Raw genomic sequence first — 17785 nt, forward strand, 5'->3', positions numbered from 1 at the left:
ATATTAACAAAACTAATAGGCACGGTGTCAACGCTGCTAACATTGAATGTTATTGCTTGACAAGAGATGAAGAAGTAGCTGTTTCATATGTTAAACTTGTGTATTGCTTTAAGAGTAGTGTATTGCTTTAGTTTAAGGTTAGGAGGGGGGACGAGTAGGATTGCACCTTTCAAGGCTATCTCTAACTAAGAAGATAAGACCTTGGTGGGTTTCTAACAGAAGGGAAACTGATTCTTTAAATTAATTGGAGAATATGATTAATGACAAAATTAAAAAGGGTGGAGAATTGTGTTTTAATATATTGTGCAAGGGGCAGAGATTTCAGATTCCAGCTTCCTTCGAGCTAGCATTTGCCGGTATATTAGGCTAATAAAGTGTTCTGTACCAGCCTACTACCGGCCCTGCAGAAAAGGCAGGGACAACCCCTTTACAAGAAGGCAAGAGGCTGGAACTAAGCCTGCCAAATTTATGGACACAAAAGCAAACAGAGCAAAACAAAACACGAACCATGAAACAGGAGCTATTCAAACGGTTGCCTTCAGCAAACCAGCCCTCCCACACATTCCCCTTTTAAACAGTTCAGGGTGTGGCTTCTCTCTGCCTCCTTCTGAGGTGCCCCATTGCTTTCCTCTGTTTACTCCTGCTTGACTGCCTCCTGCGTCAGGCGTCCTTGAACAGGGCCAGCTGTGGGTCATCTTCATCCACACTGTCAAGCTCACACAGCTGGGTCTGCGTCGTAACCAGATGAGAGGGGCCTGGCTGAGGGCTCTGCGGAGCCTCAATACTATCCTCAGCAAGCTCTCCAACACCCCCCTCCTCCTCCTCTGAATCATCCGACCCAACTGCCGAACCCACAGGCTGACCCTGAATCACAACATAAAGGACTTTTAAGGTAAACAGTACCTCAGAGTCACTTGAAAAGCCCATACGTCGGAAAATTGACACATGGATTTGATTCCACATAATAATAAAAAGAGAAGTTGTTCTCTGCTTTATTGGACATATCTATGGACTACATATATGCACAAATATACGTTGGCCAACAGATCTCAATGGAAGGTGATACAATAAAGGAAATTGAACAGCATGTTAAATGTGGTTGGCAGGCATTTGGCAAGCTAAGCATAGTTTTCAAGAACAACCTCCTCCTATGCCTGAAGAGAAAAGTTTTCGATCTTTTGTCCTACCTATTCTAACATATGCTGGTGAAACATGGAGATTAACCTCACAATCAATATAAAAGCTATGAATGGTGCAAAGAGCCATGGAAAACTACATGCTTGGCATTATAGGACAGACCTACAGAACAAACAAATTTATACAATATCATCAAGACAGTAAAAGCATTGAAATGGAAATGGTCTGGTCTCGTAGCAAGAAGAACTGATGGCAGGTGGACCAAGGCAGTCATAGAATGGATTCCAACTGATAACAAGCATCCACAAAAGAGACCTAAAACAAGATGGGATCAACAAGTATTGCAGGCCCAATTGGCAAAAGAAAGCTCAGGATCATATTGGTTGGAAACGTGCAGAAGAGGCCTTCACCCTGTAGTGGATAGACAATGGCTAAAATGGTGGTGATGACTCTGCTAGAAACTAAGTATTATTTACAGAAAGTTGGAAAATATTGACTAGTATGTCACTTGGAAAATATCACATGTAGTAATGACAATGTCAATATTTTTAATCTAGTGGATTTAGAGTAATGCAGAATGTGAGCAATGACGATAAATCAATCAGCACAAAGATCTTCATTCTCATTACTTCATAATAATTCCATCACTCACTGAATAGCAAAGGGTTCTTCATCACTGTCCAGATTTTCTTAATCCTTCATCTTCTAGTTTGATGTGGAGACTAGTTCATTGGATTTATCAGGTCTTATATTTATGGATCTTTGGAAATTCCACATATATTTCACCCTTTTGAGTGGAAGGCTGAGCCATAATCATGCAGTTAACTTAACAGAAAAAGATTGCTCATGACAAAAAGACTATTTAATAATATGCAACCTATTGTGATTAACATTGTGACCTATCACAATTGCAGGTCTGTGACCTGTGAGTATACAAAAAAATTAATAGGAATTTATGTACTAAATTCTTGATTGAGTGATCATGTGCATATCATAGCAAATTACCCTAGGCAGAGTATGTATGTATGTATGTATGTATGTATGTATGCATGCATGTATGTATTTATAAATGTATATAGCCATCTATCTAGCCTACATAACTCTGGGAAGCTAACAACAATGATAAAAATACAACCAATAAAAACAATAGAAAAAGAAAAAAGAAGAAAAATTAAATTCCCATTCTAAACTATACCCATTAATCTCTTCAATCCCAGGATTCTGAAAATTCTGATGTTGTTCCTGGGATCTGTTGGAGCCACTCTCTCACCTTAGGAGTCACAGCCCCAAGTGCTTCTATTGTCACTAGGACAACTTTGGTCTTTACTTTCCACATCCTCTCTAACTACTTCACCTCAGGGATTTCTACAGATGGCAGCAGACCAAGTGCTACGGAGATGGCAGCAGACCAGGGACTACAAGACGGCAGAGAGACCAGATGCTACAGATCATGGTAGACCAGGGCCAACAGACAGCAGGAGACCAAGTGCTATGACTGGTGGTAGACCAGGGCCTACAGATGGCAGCAGGCCAAGTACTATGGACGGCAGTAGACCAGGACCCACAGAGGCAGCAGACAAGGGCATACAAATGGCAGAAGACCAGATGCTATGGACAGTGGAAGACCAGGAAGTACAGACTGCAGCAGACCAGGTGCTACAGACAGTGGTAGACAAGGGACTACAGATGGCAGCAGACCAGTTGCTACTGGGACTTGACCAAGAGGCCTGCAGGTGCCAACGAGGCAGCACAACAGAGGTGGCGGAGCAGCAGAGGACTGGACCAGCAGCTGGAGAGAACCTAGCTGAATGTTGGAGATGGAGAAATGGCTGGAGATGGAGTGGCAGAGCAGCGGATGGAGGCAGTTAGTAGGAAGGCACAGTGGAGAAAACCCGGCTATTAAACCTACTCAGCAGAGAAAAACCAATTAGCAAATCTGCCCAGCTCAGAAAGACCGGCTATTAAACCAGCTCAGCACAGAAAAACTAGCTGAACATAGAAGAGACCTCAGAGGAGCAATGGCTGGAGAAAACTGGGTGCAATTAGAAATACCAGCTGAGCACAGGAAGGCAGTCAAAAAACCAAGGCAGAGAGGATAGAGATAAATAAGGAGCAAATTAAGAAAAGGAAGGATAAGGATGATTTTTAGGCAGAGAGCAAAAGCAAAAAGCAAATCCCTTGTTGAGGAGAAGGCAGCCCTTCCTTTTGTTAAATAGCCATATCCTAACATTAACTTTTAACTTCAATATAAACTGCATTTTTTTCCATTAAACCAAAAGGCATACTTTTATTTATACCTAAATAAAAAGGCAAAAAAACAAGCACAAACAGGCAGAAAAAAAGATAGAAAAAATGGGCATAATTACCTAGAACAGACACTAGATACAAGGCTAACAGCAAAGCACATCCGCCAACCAGGGATTTAAAGGAGGGATTTTCAAACAACAAACCTATGGAACAGGTGACTGATGCTATTGTGGTATACAATATATGTTCCATGTATGTGCTTATGCCCAAAGAACACCCAAACTATATATGCATTAAACGTAACTATGTAAACTCCTGGAGGAAAAAGTAAGGGACTTAGAGGCAATTCTAGCCAAACCCCAATGTACAAAAGAAAGCTCTACCCAAACCAAACCAATTAATGAACTACCAGAGGATTTGACCCTACTGATAAACCCTTGCTGGAAGACAAATGGAGATATGTCACACATAGAAGGAAACACAACACTCAAAGAAAGAAGTAGGATGCAACTAACAAACCCCTTCTGCCCAATCCAACCCAACCAGAAACATCACCACTAAAACTGAGCAATCGATTTCTCCCCTTAAGTGGAAACAAGCAGACCCACAACCTCCCCCACAAAGAAAACATGGAGATGCCTAGCAAAGAACAACTTCAAATATCCGTAAAGTAGTCTCTTTAAATATCCCCCCAAAAATCATGTCAACAAACACACCAGAGATAAACAGAAAAGCACCACAGACTGCAGCCCCCCCAAAATGAAGGTGAGTATTGATAATAGGAGATTCTATCCTCAAAGGCATGGAATCATCCATCTGCAGACCAGACCTACAATCCAGGGAGGTATGTTGTCTACCTGGAGCAAAAATCAAAGATGTGGCTGCGAACCTAACCAAAATAATGAGACCTACTGATTACTACCCTTTCCTCCTCCTCCACATTGTGATGAATGGCACAACAAGGAACCTGAGTACAATAGTGAGAGATTGCAAACAATTAGGCAATAAAGTTAAGAAGCTAGGAGCACAAGTAATGCTCTCATCCATACTCCCAGCAAAAGGCCAACACCCATTGAGCGAAAAAGAATGCTAGAAATAAACCATTGGCTAAAGGGTTGGTGTCGCCAAGAAAACTTTAGTTTCCTGGATCATGGACTGCATTTCCTATGTGAAAGACTCTTGGCAAGGGATGGGCTGCACCTCACGAAAATAAGGAAAAATGTACTTGGAAAAAGACTGGCCCAACTTACCAGGAGGGCTTTAAGCTAAAATTGAGGGGAGAGGGTGACCAATCTTTCAAATCTCTAGAATTCAAAACCAATCATAAATCCCAAGAAAACAAATCAAACAATGAAGTAAGCAGAGACGAGAAAAAAGAAAAACCCAAACAACAATCAGGAGATGCAGGGAACATTTCCATGAACAGGCATAAAATTCTTAAACACTTATAGCTTGGAGAACAAACAGGACAAACTAGAAGCAATAGTACATAGCTGGAATTACAGAAACCTGGTGGGATGAAAACCATGAATGGAATGGACTGATAGATGGATACAAATTGTTCAAAAGAAATAGGTCTACAAAAAGAGAAGGGGGAGTTGAACTATATGCAAGAGAACACTAAATATCTACAGAAATGCACATGATCCAAGATAAAATCTCCCCAGAGTGTATATGGGTCAATATAAAAGAGAAAAAAAAATGACATTGCCATAGGTGTTGTCAGACCATGCACAGTTTTATTGTGTGAGATAACCCAGGAGTAAACACAGTAAACAGTGGTCTATAGTAAATGGTGGTTTATCTTACACTATATAGAATATCATACACCAGGAACAATATACATATCTTACAGGCCACCCAACCAATCAGAAATAAATAAACTCTTTGCCAACCAATTAACAAATGTATGCAGGAAGCATACCACAGTAGTAATGGGAGACCTCAACTATCCAGATATCAACTGGGAGACAAACTCTGCAGTGAGTGGGAGATCAAACAGATTCCTAACCAACCTAGCTGACAACTTTGTCATTCAAAAGGTGGAGGAGGGAACTAGATGTAAAGCCATACTGGATTTAATTCTCCCTAATAGAGAAGAAGTGATAGAGGGAAATGAAGTTGCCAGAACTTTGGGCAAAAGTTACCACGTCATACTGGAATGTAATATAACACAAACACTAGCAACAGAAAACAATGCAACCAGTGTCTTGAACTTCAAAAGAGCTGACTTTAATAAATTCAGAATGAACCTAGGAAAGATATCATGGATGAAAATCCTAAATGGGAAAACATCCCAGGAAGCATGGGAAACTGAAAAATGTGATCATAAAAGCCCAGACCAGCACAATACCACTGAAAAAGAAAAACAAGAAAGTCAAGAAGAAACCAGCATGGCTGCACAAAGATCTCTCTGACAATCAGAAAGGAAAAAAAAGGACAAATACAGAAAATGGAAAGAGGGGCACATAATTAGATAAATTATCAGCAGGCAACCAGAACACGCAAAGATGAACTCAGGAAAGCAAAGACTCAGAATGGACAAAGACTTGCAACAGAAATCAAGGATAATAAAAAAAGTTTCTTCCAACATATTAACAAGAAAAAAGCCAAGGAAACTGTAGGTCCACTAAAGAGAAAAGATGGCAAGGAAATGACAGGCAACTGGGAGAAAGCACAGCTGCTTAACTCATACTTTGCACCAGTCTTCACACAAAAAGAAACTATAGATCAACCTACCAAAAACATAACTGTAAAAGACAAACTAGAAACAAAAATTGAAATAAGCAAGAAAATGGTAAGAGAACACCTGTCTGACCTTGAGGAATATCAGTCACTGGGACTTGATGGATTACATGCCAAAGTTCTGAAGGAGCTGGCAGATGTTATCTCAGAACCATTGCACCATATGTTTCAAAAGTCCTGGAGCACCAGGAAGTACCTGAGGATTGGAAAAGGGCTGATGTGGTTCCCATTTTCAAGAAAGGGGGGAAAAACAGACCCAGGAAACTACAGACTAATCAGTTTAACATCAATACCTGGGAAAATACTAGAAAATATAATCAAAAAACTAATATGTGAAGCAAACAAAGTCATAACTAGCAGCCAGCACAGATTTGTTAAAAACAAATCATGCCAAACCAATGTTATCTCATTTTTTGATAAAGTGACCAAACTAGTAGACCTGCAAAATGCAGTGGATGTAGTATACTTTGACTTCAGTAAGGCATTTGATAAAGTAGACCACAACCTACTCCTTGATAATCTAGAAAAAGATGGAACAGACAACATCAATAAAACTTATTTATTTGAACAATCTGGCCTGGTCTGATGGGTCTGGGGTTGGATTTAGTTTTAACACAGTTTTATTATTGTATTATATTGGGCATAATTATTTAATTCTTTTTAACTTCTTTTTTAACTTTTGTATTTATATTTTGATATTTATTGCCCTGTACACCGCCCTGAGTCCTTCGGGAGAAGGGCGGTATAAAAATTTAATAAATAAATAAATAAATAAATAAATAAATAAATAAATAAATAAATAAATAAATAAATCACCATCACATGGATCTGTAGCTGGCTGGCAAACTGTACTCAATGAGGAGTCCTCAGTGGCACTACATCCACATGGAGAAGTAAGCAGTGGGGTACCACAAGGCTCTGTCTTAGGCCCAGTACTCTTCAATAACTTCTTCAATGACTTAGATGAGGGAATTGAAGGGGAACCTATCAAATTTGCAGATCACACCAAAGTGGCAGTAGTAGCCAACACCCCAGAAGACAAACTCAGGATCTAAAAAGAGCTTGACAAACTTGATCAATGGGCCCTTTTCAACAAAATGAGTTTCAGTGTGGAAAAAAGCAAGTTTTACATTTAGGCAGGAAAAATCAAAGGTACAAGTACAGATTGGGCAAGACCTGGCTTAAAAACAGTAGCTGTGAGAGGGACCTTGGAGTCCTAGTGAATGATCACTTAACCATGAGCCAGCAGTGTGCAGCAGCAGCCAAAAAAGCTAATACAATCCTTGTATGAACAGAGGCATAGAATCAACATCATGTGAAGTATTAGTACTACTTTATAAAACCCTAGTAGACCACACCTGTAATACTGCAACCAATTTTGGTCACCATATGACAAAAAGGATGTTGAGACCTTGGAAAAAAATCATATGCTTTAGTCTTGCAGGCCTTTGATCATTTTAGTTACTCTTCTCTGAACTTTTTCCAAAGTCTCAACATCTTTTTTGTAGTATGGTCACGAAAATTGGTTGCAGTATTCCAGGTTTGGTCTTACTAGTGCTTTATAAAGTGGTACTAATACTTTCTGTGATCTTGATTCTATGCCTCTGTCTCTATAACCCAGGATTGTATTAGCATTTTTGGCTGCTGCTGCACACTGTTGGCTCATAGTCAAGTGATTGTCCACTAGGACTCCAAGGCCCCTCTCACAGTTATTGTTTTTGAGCCTGGTCTCACCTAAGCTGTGCTTATATCTTTGATTTTTCTGCCTAATGTAAAACTTTGCTTTCCTCCACATTGAAACTCATTTTGTTAGATAGGGCCCATTCTTCAAGTTTGTCAAGATCTTTTTGGATTCTGAGCTTGTCTTGTGGGGTGCTGGCTATTCCTGCCAGTTTAGTGTCATCTTCAAATTTGATAAGTTCCCCTTCTATTCCTTCATCAAAGTCATTTATGAAGATATCAAAGAGTACAGAGCCTAAGATGGAGCCTTGTGGTACCCCACTGCTTACTTCTCTCCATGTGGCTGTAGTACTATTGAGGACTACTCACTGAGCATGGTTTGTCAGCCAGCTACAGATCTATGTGGTGGTGATGCTGTCTATCCCACCTTTTTCTAGCTTACTAAGCAGCAGTTTGTGGTATACTTTGTCAAATGTCTTACTGAAATCTAAGTATACTATGTCCACAGCGTTTCACTTATCTACTAATTTAGTCACTTTATCAAAGAATGAAATAAGATTGGTTTGGTATGATCTGTTTTTAACAATCCGGTTGTCAATGCTGTGACAATGGATGTTGTCACTCTGACAACTGAGAATCAGCAGCCCCTTTTTACTTTTGCTTCTAGCATTCCTTTCCTATGCTTTTAGAGTTCAGATGTAGAAGGGGGGATGGGGTAAATGCTTGAGGGTTTAGCTAGCCATAACAATGTAGAACAGGGGTGTCAAACTCAATTTCATTGAGGGCCACATCAGCATTGCGGTTGCCCTCAGGGGGCCGGGTGGGTGTGGCCTGGGTGGGCGTGGCCTACTGGGTGGGCGTGGCTAGAGTGTGTATGGCCTACTGGGTGGGCATGGCCAGCTCTACATCGTTCGCATCAAGGGTGCCTATGGGGGCCCGGGCAGGGGTGGGACAGATCTGAGGGTCTCTGGCAGAAGGAGGGTCTCTGGGCCAGGGCCAAGGCAGTGGGGGCCATTCCCTCACTGTTTCCAGGATGGCTTCGCGGGCCGCATAAAACCACTTCACGGGCCGGATCTGGCCCCCGGGCCTTGTGTTTGACATGTAGAACATGGTCTGATAAGGACATGGTCTGATAAGGTTTTGGTGGGCTGAGGGGTCTGTGAGAAAAGCCTGTGTTTTGCGTTAATTGGGGAATGTGATTTATGACAGCGTTTGTGGGATGGGAATTGCAACTTATTACTTTGTATCTGGGGGAGGGAATATCAGTTTTGGGTTCAACTATGTAAGTGCCAATACTTTGTTTCCTTATAAAATGTTCTTTGAGGAAGAATTCTTGCCTTAAAGTTCTTTTACTGGTTTCATCTATCATAACCATGACACCCGTGTTGGCTGCTAGTTATAACTTTGTTTGCTTCTAGTTGGATCTTAATTGTCAGTGTCAGATCGACATATCCCTTCCTGCCAGCAAAATGGAGGAAGCTGAAACAGAGACCTGGAGTGAAACCATCGCCATGGCAGACCCTGAGAAAGGCATTTCCAGGGACCTTCAAGAAGCAGGCCCATCTGCAGAAGGTGATTGAGCTAGGTGGTTGCTCAGGGTCAGAAAAAAAGGAAGACTGGGAAAGAAGGGTTCAGAAAGTAACTATCACCCAAGGCGGTAGCAAGAAAAAAGCAAAAAAGAAAAATCCAGAGCCTACAAATGAGGAAGGGAAAGCAGATCCCAAAATGGAGCTGGTGGAAGCAGTCCTGAAGCAAACTATGGAATATGTGAGGCAGTCCTTTGCAGATTTTTCTGAAAGCCCAGCTGCAGGGACACCCAGGGTCAGAGGAGGAAATGGAGGAGAAAGCTGATAGAGGGGAGCCAGTTGTAACTAAGGTGGCAACGTCGGCTGACCCCTCTGTGGCAGCCCCTCAGTGAGCACGCCCTCCCCAACGATCCAGAGAGGGGCCACATCAACCCATGGAGGTGAAGCTGATACCATTGGGGCTGAAGTTCAATAGAAATTCCAAGTGATTGGGGTTCTTCTTTGCCCATGTCTTCACCTACATGCAAGTATATGGGAGGATGCTGCCAATGGATGAGGAGAAGATTAGTCACCCTGGCACTGAATGGTGACTCTGTTCAACTGCAATGCCCCAGGCTGAGGGATTTCAATCGATTCATGGCAGCCCTCTGATGTCGGTTGAAACACCACCTCACAGACTAGAAAGCCTGCGACTGCATCAAAATAGTGAAGCAAGAACAATGACCAGTAGCTGAAGGTATTCTGACAGCTGGCCAGTCATCTAAACTGGACAGAAATCATCCTGGTGAGTTGTTTCCAGGATGGGCTCAACAAAACCCACACCATGCCAAAAGAAGTCAGCACTGAGGCCATGGATGTCATGAAGCTCCCCTGGCCCCATGAGGCAGGGGGTCAAGCTCTGACCCCACTGAACAACAACTTGGAAGTGGCAGAGAGTGACTACAATGATGACCCCTTGGTAAGTGGGTCAATTGACTGAATAACAGTGCCCCTAGAACTGTCCATACTGAGCACAGGGAAGAAAATAACATTGGAAGCCCTGCTGAACTTGGGGTGCACCCGCTGCCTGATCAGCCCAAAGCTGGTGAGGAAGATGTTGGCACCCCTCAGGAGATTAAAGACTGCCATTGCCTTCTGCCAAATTGATAGATCCATTGCAGGGGGGGGAATCCCAGCCAATTTCACCACCAAACCTCTGAACTTGGTAATGGGAAGCCACTCAGAGACTTTAGCATTTATTGTGGCCTCTAGCTTGAAGTGACCACTAGTGCTGGGACTAACATGGTTAAAGAAATGGAACCTCATAGTTGTTTGGAGGGAGGGATGCTTGAAATTCCCAAAGAAGAGGGCTCCTCCCCCAACCAAAGATGAGAGTGAGAGGCATGAACCATACTGTGAATTAGCATTCACCCTCAGTGAACAGGAACTACAGAGCATCCCTCCAGAATACCAGGATTTAGCAGAAGTGTTCAGTGAACAGACATGGGATGAGATCCCACCCCACCAACCTACAGATTGTGCCACTGAAATTGTCACAGGGGCAAAACTCCCTAAGCCAAAGTTGTATTCCATGACTCCTAGAGAGTTGGATGAACTTCACAAATTCATTGACAAAAACTTGGTGTGCCAGACCATGGCCTGCCAGACCATGAGTGGCTGCCAGACCATGAGTGGCTGCCCCTGTCCTATTTAGGGAAATGAAGGATGGGTCTTTTCATCTCTGCATGGATTATAGTGGATTGAATGCTGTGTGCATGGAAAATGTGTACCCCCTTCCTCTAATGAGTTTCATGCTAGCACACCTGTCAAAAGGAAAGATTTTTTCCAAACTAGACTTGCGGGAGTCTTACTGTTGAATAAGAATAAGGAAGGGGGACGAATGGAAGACTGCTTTCAATTGCCCCCTGGGTTGTTTTCTATTTAGAGTGGTACCCTTTGGGTTGCAGGGGGAACCTGCTGTTTTCATGCAGTTTATTAATGAGGTTGTTCATGAACATCTGTACAATGAGGTTTTGGTGTATCTTGATGACATCCTAATCTATACTGAGACGAAAGCAGAGCACGTCAAACTGGTCAGAGCAGTGTTAAACAAACTATGCTCTGCCAAGCTATACACCAAACTTTTGAAGTGTGAATTCCACAAAGATTGCATTGATTACTTGGGCTATTGCATCTCATGAGAGGGGATAGAGTTGGACACAAAATAAGTGTGGGCTGTACTGGAGTGGGGCTCCCCTCATACCAGAAAGCAGCTACAATGCTTCCTGGGCTTTGCAAATTTTTACCACCAATTTATCCCTTCCTTTGCACAGATTGCACTCCCCATTACAAATCTGTTAAAGACAAAAGCCAGGGATAAACCAAAACCTAGCCAACTACTGAGATGGACTGTGGAATGTCAGGCCGCTTTTGAAAAGCTAAAACAATTTTTCTCCACAGAGCTGGTAGGGAAACACCCAGATCCAGAGGAGGCTTTTGTCATTCAAATCGATGCCAGTGATGTGGCAGTAGGGGTGGTGCTCCTCTAGAAAAACAAGGAGGGTCAGCTACAACCTTGTGCTTACATATCCAAACAATTATCTGAAACTGAGCAGATGGGTGGCCTGAGAGAAGGAGGCCTATGTGGTACAATGAGCTCTCCTAACTTGGAGACATTTCTTAGAAGGGAGTAAAATACCCTTCCAGGTGTAGACTGATCACAAGAATCTTGAAGCATTGAAAATCCCTAGAAAATTTTCCCCAAAACAAGCACGGTGGGTTCAACACTTTCACCAATTCAACTTTATGATTCATTACCTCCCTGGGGATTTTTTTTTCTGGCAGATGCCCTTTCTAGAATGCCACAATACAACAGTGTGAAGTCTGAAATAGTTAAATCATTGCTGTCACCAGGACAATTGGCTGCATAGTCACCACAGGGGCCAAACCGGAATCTCTGTACCACTACACCAGTCGACAGCCCAGGGATTTAAGAAAGCACTAGAAACTGAGGAGCCCTAGCAAGCCCAGGAGTGGAGAAAGTGTTGGTGGGAGAGGAAAAGGGGTTACCCAAAATACCAGAGGAACACTGAGACCTTGCTGAGGTTTTCAGTGAGGAACGGGCAGATGAGCTCCCTCTTCACCAACCCACGGACTGTGCCATAGAAATCAAACCCAGGGGAAAACTCCCAAAGCCCAGATTGTACTCCATGAGCCCTAAAGAGAAGGAGGAGATGGAAAGATTCATAAATAAAAACCTAGAAAGGGGATTTATCAGAACTGCCAAGCCCAAAGTAACCACCTCAGTTCTCTTTAGAGAGAAGAAGGACAGCACTTTGTGCTTGTGCGTGGATTACCACATCCTAAATGCAATCAGTGAAAGTAACCTGTACCCCCTACTCCTCATGAAGGACATGTTATCCCACCTATCGAAAGGAAGAATCTTTACCAAACTAGACCTAATGGAAGTGTACTACTGCATTAGGATTAAGGAAGGGGATGAATGGAAAACCGCATTTACTTGCCCAATGGGATGCTACCAATTCAAAGTTTTGCTGTTTGGCTACAAGGGGCCCACAGTATTTATGCAATTAATCAATGAGGTGCTAAGGGAGCACCTATTCAAGGGGGTCCTGGTTTATTTAGATGACATCCTTATCTTCACGGAGTCCAAAGAGGAGCATGTCAACCTAGTCAGAGCGGTTTTAAAGAAGCTGCAGGCTGCCCGCCTATATGTCAAACTATTGAAATGAGAATTCCACCAGGAAAAAATAGACTATCTGGGTTATTGCTTATCCCCACAGGGCATCAAAATGGATCCCGAGAAGGTCAGGGAAGTATTAGAATGGGCACCACCCTGCACAAGGAAGCCATTGCAAAGCTTCCTGGGCTTTGCAAACTTTTACCACCAATTCATCTTTTTGTTCGCCCAAATAGTCCTGCCCAACACAAACTTGTTAAAAATGAAGGGGGAAACCTCAGTGAAACCCAATCAGCCACTGAAATGGACAATGGAATGCCAAGCAGCATTTGAGAGATTAAAAAGACTCTTTTCCACCGAATCCATACTGAGGCACCCAAACCCAGATAAACCTTTCGTAATACAGGTGGATGCAAGCAATGTGGTGGTGGGGGCTGTACTATTACAAGAAAATGATGAAGGGGCACTGCAACTGTGCGTGTACACATCCAGAAAATTCTCTGAAACAGAGCAACACTAGGCGGTGTGGGAAAAAGAAGCTCACGCTGTGAGATGGTCATTGCTCACATGGCGTCACTTCCTTGAAAGGAACAAAATCCCTTTTCAGGTCTGGATGGACCACAAAAACATGAAAGCACTAAAAACACCCAGAAAACTCACCCTTAAGCAAGCCTGCTGGTCCCAGCACTTTCACCAATTCCGTTTTACGCTCAAACACAGCCGTCGGGAAAGAATTTCCTGGCAGATGCACTGTCTCGCATGTCCCAATATAACAGCCCACAAGCCACCGGTTCTAAACCACTCATGCCTGAACCACAACTGGCAGCACCAGTAACCACCAGGGCCCAAGCTAAAATGAAGCCACAACTGGGAAGCCAAACCGGAATCAAATTACGGAAAACTTTAGAAACAGATGAATGGTTCCAGAAAAATAAACACATGTGCAAGGATGGACTGCCATGGGTGGGGGAGAGGCTATATATGCCAACCACCAGAGGGTAACTTTGATGCAGCTGTGTCATGATACAAAATCAGCAGGGTATTTTGGATTTGTAAAAAACACTACATTTAATTAAAAGGCAATTTTGGTGGCCGTCCATGAAAAAGGACATAAAAAGTTATGTGGCCAGCTGCCCAACTTGTGCAGCTGCTAAGAAGTTGCAAAGGAAATCGTCCAGACTGCTATAACCAGTGGCAAATCCCTCGGCCCCCTGGAAAGAAATATCCATGGATTTTACAGTGGAGTTACCAGAAAACAATGGAAACACTGTCATCTGGGTGGTTACGGACCTGTTTTCAAAACAAGTGCACTTTATCCCTTGCCAAAAGATCCCCACCATGAAAACCTTAGCGAAACTATTCATGCAGCACATCTACAGACTGCATGGGGCACAACACATCATATCAGATAGGGGAGTGCAATTCACATCAGAGTTTTGGAAAGAATTTTTATTTATCCCAGGGACTGTCATCTAGTCATCATCCTCAGTGCAATGGATCGACGGAACATTTGAACTCAGTACTTGAACAATATTTAAGGTGCTTTATTAATTTCCAGCAAATGAATTGGACACACCTACTCCCTTTCACAGAAGTTGCTTACAATAACACAGTCCATTCCAGCACAGGCTACACTCCCTTTCAAGTAGCCACCGGCCAAAATTTCAACCCTATGCCAGAACTAACCCCAAATGAACCAGCAATCCCATCACAGAAAGAATGGATATCCCAATTAGAGAACACTTGGCCAGTGGTTAGGAAAGCCTTAGACAAGGCTAGACAAGCACACAAAGCACAAGTAGATAAAAAAAGAGTCGAATCCAAACCATTCACTGTAGGAGAAATGGTATCTTTGTCTACAAAATACCTAAAATCCCTACAGCCCTGTAAAAAAACTTGGTCCAAAATATATAGGACCTTTTCCTGAAATGGACAGGATCATGGGGAAATTAAGTGCCGCCACGTGTTTGTTGGACCCGTGTCCCTCCTGGCTGGTTTATGCGGCCCGGGAGGTTACACGAGGCTGGCTCCTGGCAGTTATAAATGCTTCCTTGAGTGAGGGGTGCTTCCCCGCTGCCTTGAAGGAGGCGGTGGTAAGGCCCCTCCTCAAGAAACCTGCCTTGTATCCAGCTATTTTAAACAACTTTCGTTCTGTCTCCAACCTTCGCTTTCTTGCGAAGGTTGTTGAGAGTGTGGTGGCACGCCAGCTCCCTTTGGTCCTGGAGGAAACTGAGTATCTGGATCCGTACCAATCGGGTTTCAGGCCCGGGTACAGCACGGAGACGGCATTGGTCGCACTGGTGGATGATCTCTGGTGGGCCTGAGACAGGGGTTATTCCTCTGTCCTGGTCCTTTTAGATCTCTCAGCAGCTTTTGATACCATCGACCATGGTATCTTGCTGCGACCTCTTGTGGGGTTGGGAGTGGGAGGCACCGTTTTACAGTGGTTCTCCTCCTACCTCTCGGGCTGCTCGCAGACGGTGTTGACAGGAGGGCAGAGGTCAACCCATAGGGCCCTTAATTGTGGGGTGCCTCAGGGGTCGGTGCTCTCGCCCCTCCTGTTCAACATCTATATGAAGCCGCTGGGCGAGATCATCCGTGGTTTTGGGGTGAGGTATCATCAATATGCCGATGATACCCAGCTCTTTATCTCCACCCCGAACCAAGCCAGTGATGCCCTTGACGTGTTGTCCCGTTGCCTGGAAGCGGTACGGATTTGGATGGGGAAGAACAGGCTCCAGCTCAACCCGGCCAAGACTGAATGGCTTTACGTACCAGTATCTCGACTCGTCCAAGAGGTTCCATCTTTGATTATGGGAGGAGAGGTGTTGCCTCCCGTTGATAGGGCACGCAATTTAGGCATCCTCCTGGACTCACGACTCAGTTTTGAAGATCATATTGGAGTCGTGGCCAGGGGGGCATTTGCCCAGGTTCACCTGGTGCGCCAGTTGCGCCCCTATCTGGACCGAGATGCCCTACATATGGTCACTCATGCACTCGTTACCTCTCGGATAGATTACTGCAATGCTCTCTACATGGGGCTGCCCTTGAAGACCACCCGGAGGCTTCAGCTGGTGCAGAATGCAGCCGCACGGGTAGTGATGGGAGCATCCCAATACTCCCATATTACACCCCTCCTGCGTGAGCTGCATTGGCTACCAGTTGTCTTCCAGGCGAGATTTAAGGTGCTGGTACTTACCTTTAAAGCCCTACATGGCCTAGGCCCGGGATATTTGCAGGACCGTCTGCTACCGGGGATGACTTCCCATCGCCCAGTGCGCTCACACAGAGAGGGCCTCCTTAGGGTGCTGTCAGCCAGACAATGTCGGCTGGCAACCCCCATGGGGAGGGCCTTCTCTGTGGGAGCACCAGCCCTTTGGAACCAGCTTCCCCTTGAGCTTCGGATGGCCCCGGACCTCCGGTCCTTTCGCCGCGACCTCAAAACTTTTCTCTTCCATCAGGCTGACCTGGATTGATGATGGGTTTTTAAATATGTTTTAATTTTTAATTGTAGTTAATTTATTTTGGAGCTGTTATTTAATTCATTTTTTTAATTTTTGTATTGTTGTTTTTATTGTTGTAAGCTGCCCTGAGTCCCTTGGGAGATAGGGCGGCATATAAGTCCCAAAAATAAATAAATAATAAATAATAAATAAATAAAAGAATCATAAACCCAGTAACAGTAGAATTAGAACTCAGGCAAATACACCCAATTTTTTTACTGCAGCTTACTGAAACGAGAACAGTCACCCTTAGGGCCAAAAATTCCCACCACCACCACCACCTCCAATTATGTTTGAAGGAGAACAACACTTCAAGATAAAATAAATCCTAGATTCTAAGAAGTCTCATGAGGCAACCCAATACCTAGTCGCGTGGAAACACCTTCCCTCTTCACAGAACAAGTGGTTCCACAAACGTCACATCAGAGCACCCAAACTGCTAAAGAAGTTTCATACAGAATATCCCAACAAACCAGACTAACCTCTATACCTGTTTTGTTTTCTCTACAGGTGGATGTCTCCTATTTGTAAGGGGGGCAGGATGACAGAACCCATTCCTATTTCATTTCTATCTATCCCTTCTGACCCAAAATCAAATCTCGCCTTTCCCTGGGTTCTGCCATACTCCCAAGGGGAAGGGGGGATGTGCCCACAGGTTTAATGCCTTTACTTCCTCTATTTGCTACAATGTAACCTTTTGCTTTCATTTCTTGCCTGTGTCCTCTGTCCACTACAATGTAACAATTTGCTTCCTGCATTATCTCTCTCTCTGACCTTTATCTCCCTAAACTGTCAGCTAGAACAAGGGAGGAAATAAGGAATGTAACCTCAGTGCCTGGGTTATTTCTAAGCTCTCAGAGGAAGGTGTGAAGAAGCCACCGACCATCGCTGCATGAACTGGAGATGGGTTATCTCCCCTTTTCCCATGATAGACCTAACACCTGGAGATTGGCAGTCCCTTACCAGCCAGAAGGACAATGGAGTGGGATCTTGCTTGGGGATACTTTAATCTATCGCTCTGCATGGGAAATCTCAGATTCTGTCTATTATGCCTACTATCAACTAATCTTAATAAAAGTTCTTGCTGGAAGAAATCACTTCCAAGAGTTTTGCTTTCTTTAGATGTGGGATTGAAGTGGGTCTTGACAGCTGTGGAAGATTGGGTGGATTTTTCTGAGGGATTTTGGAGTTTTAATTCCACTGCTACAAGATTTATGATTCTAATGATGGGGAATGGTCCTACATATTTGGGTCCTAGCTTCTTTGAT

The sequence above is a fragment of the Vipera ursinii genome (assembly GCF_947247035.1).
Source record: "Vipera ursinii genome assembly, chromosome: 7".
NCBI classification, from domain to species: domain Eukaryota; kingdom Metazoa; phylum Chordata; class Lepidosauria; order Squamata; family Viperidae; genus Vipera; species Vipera ursinii.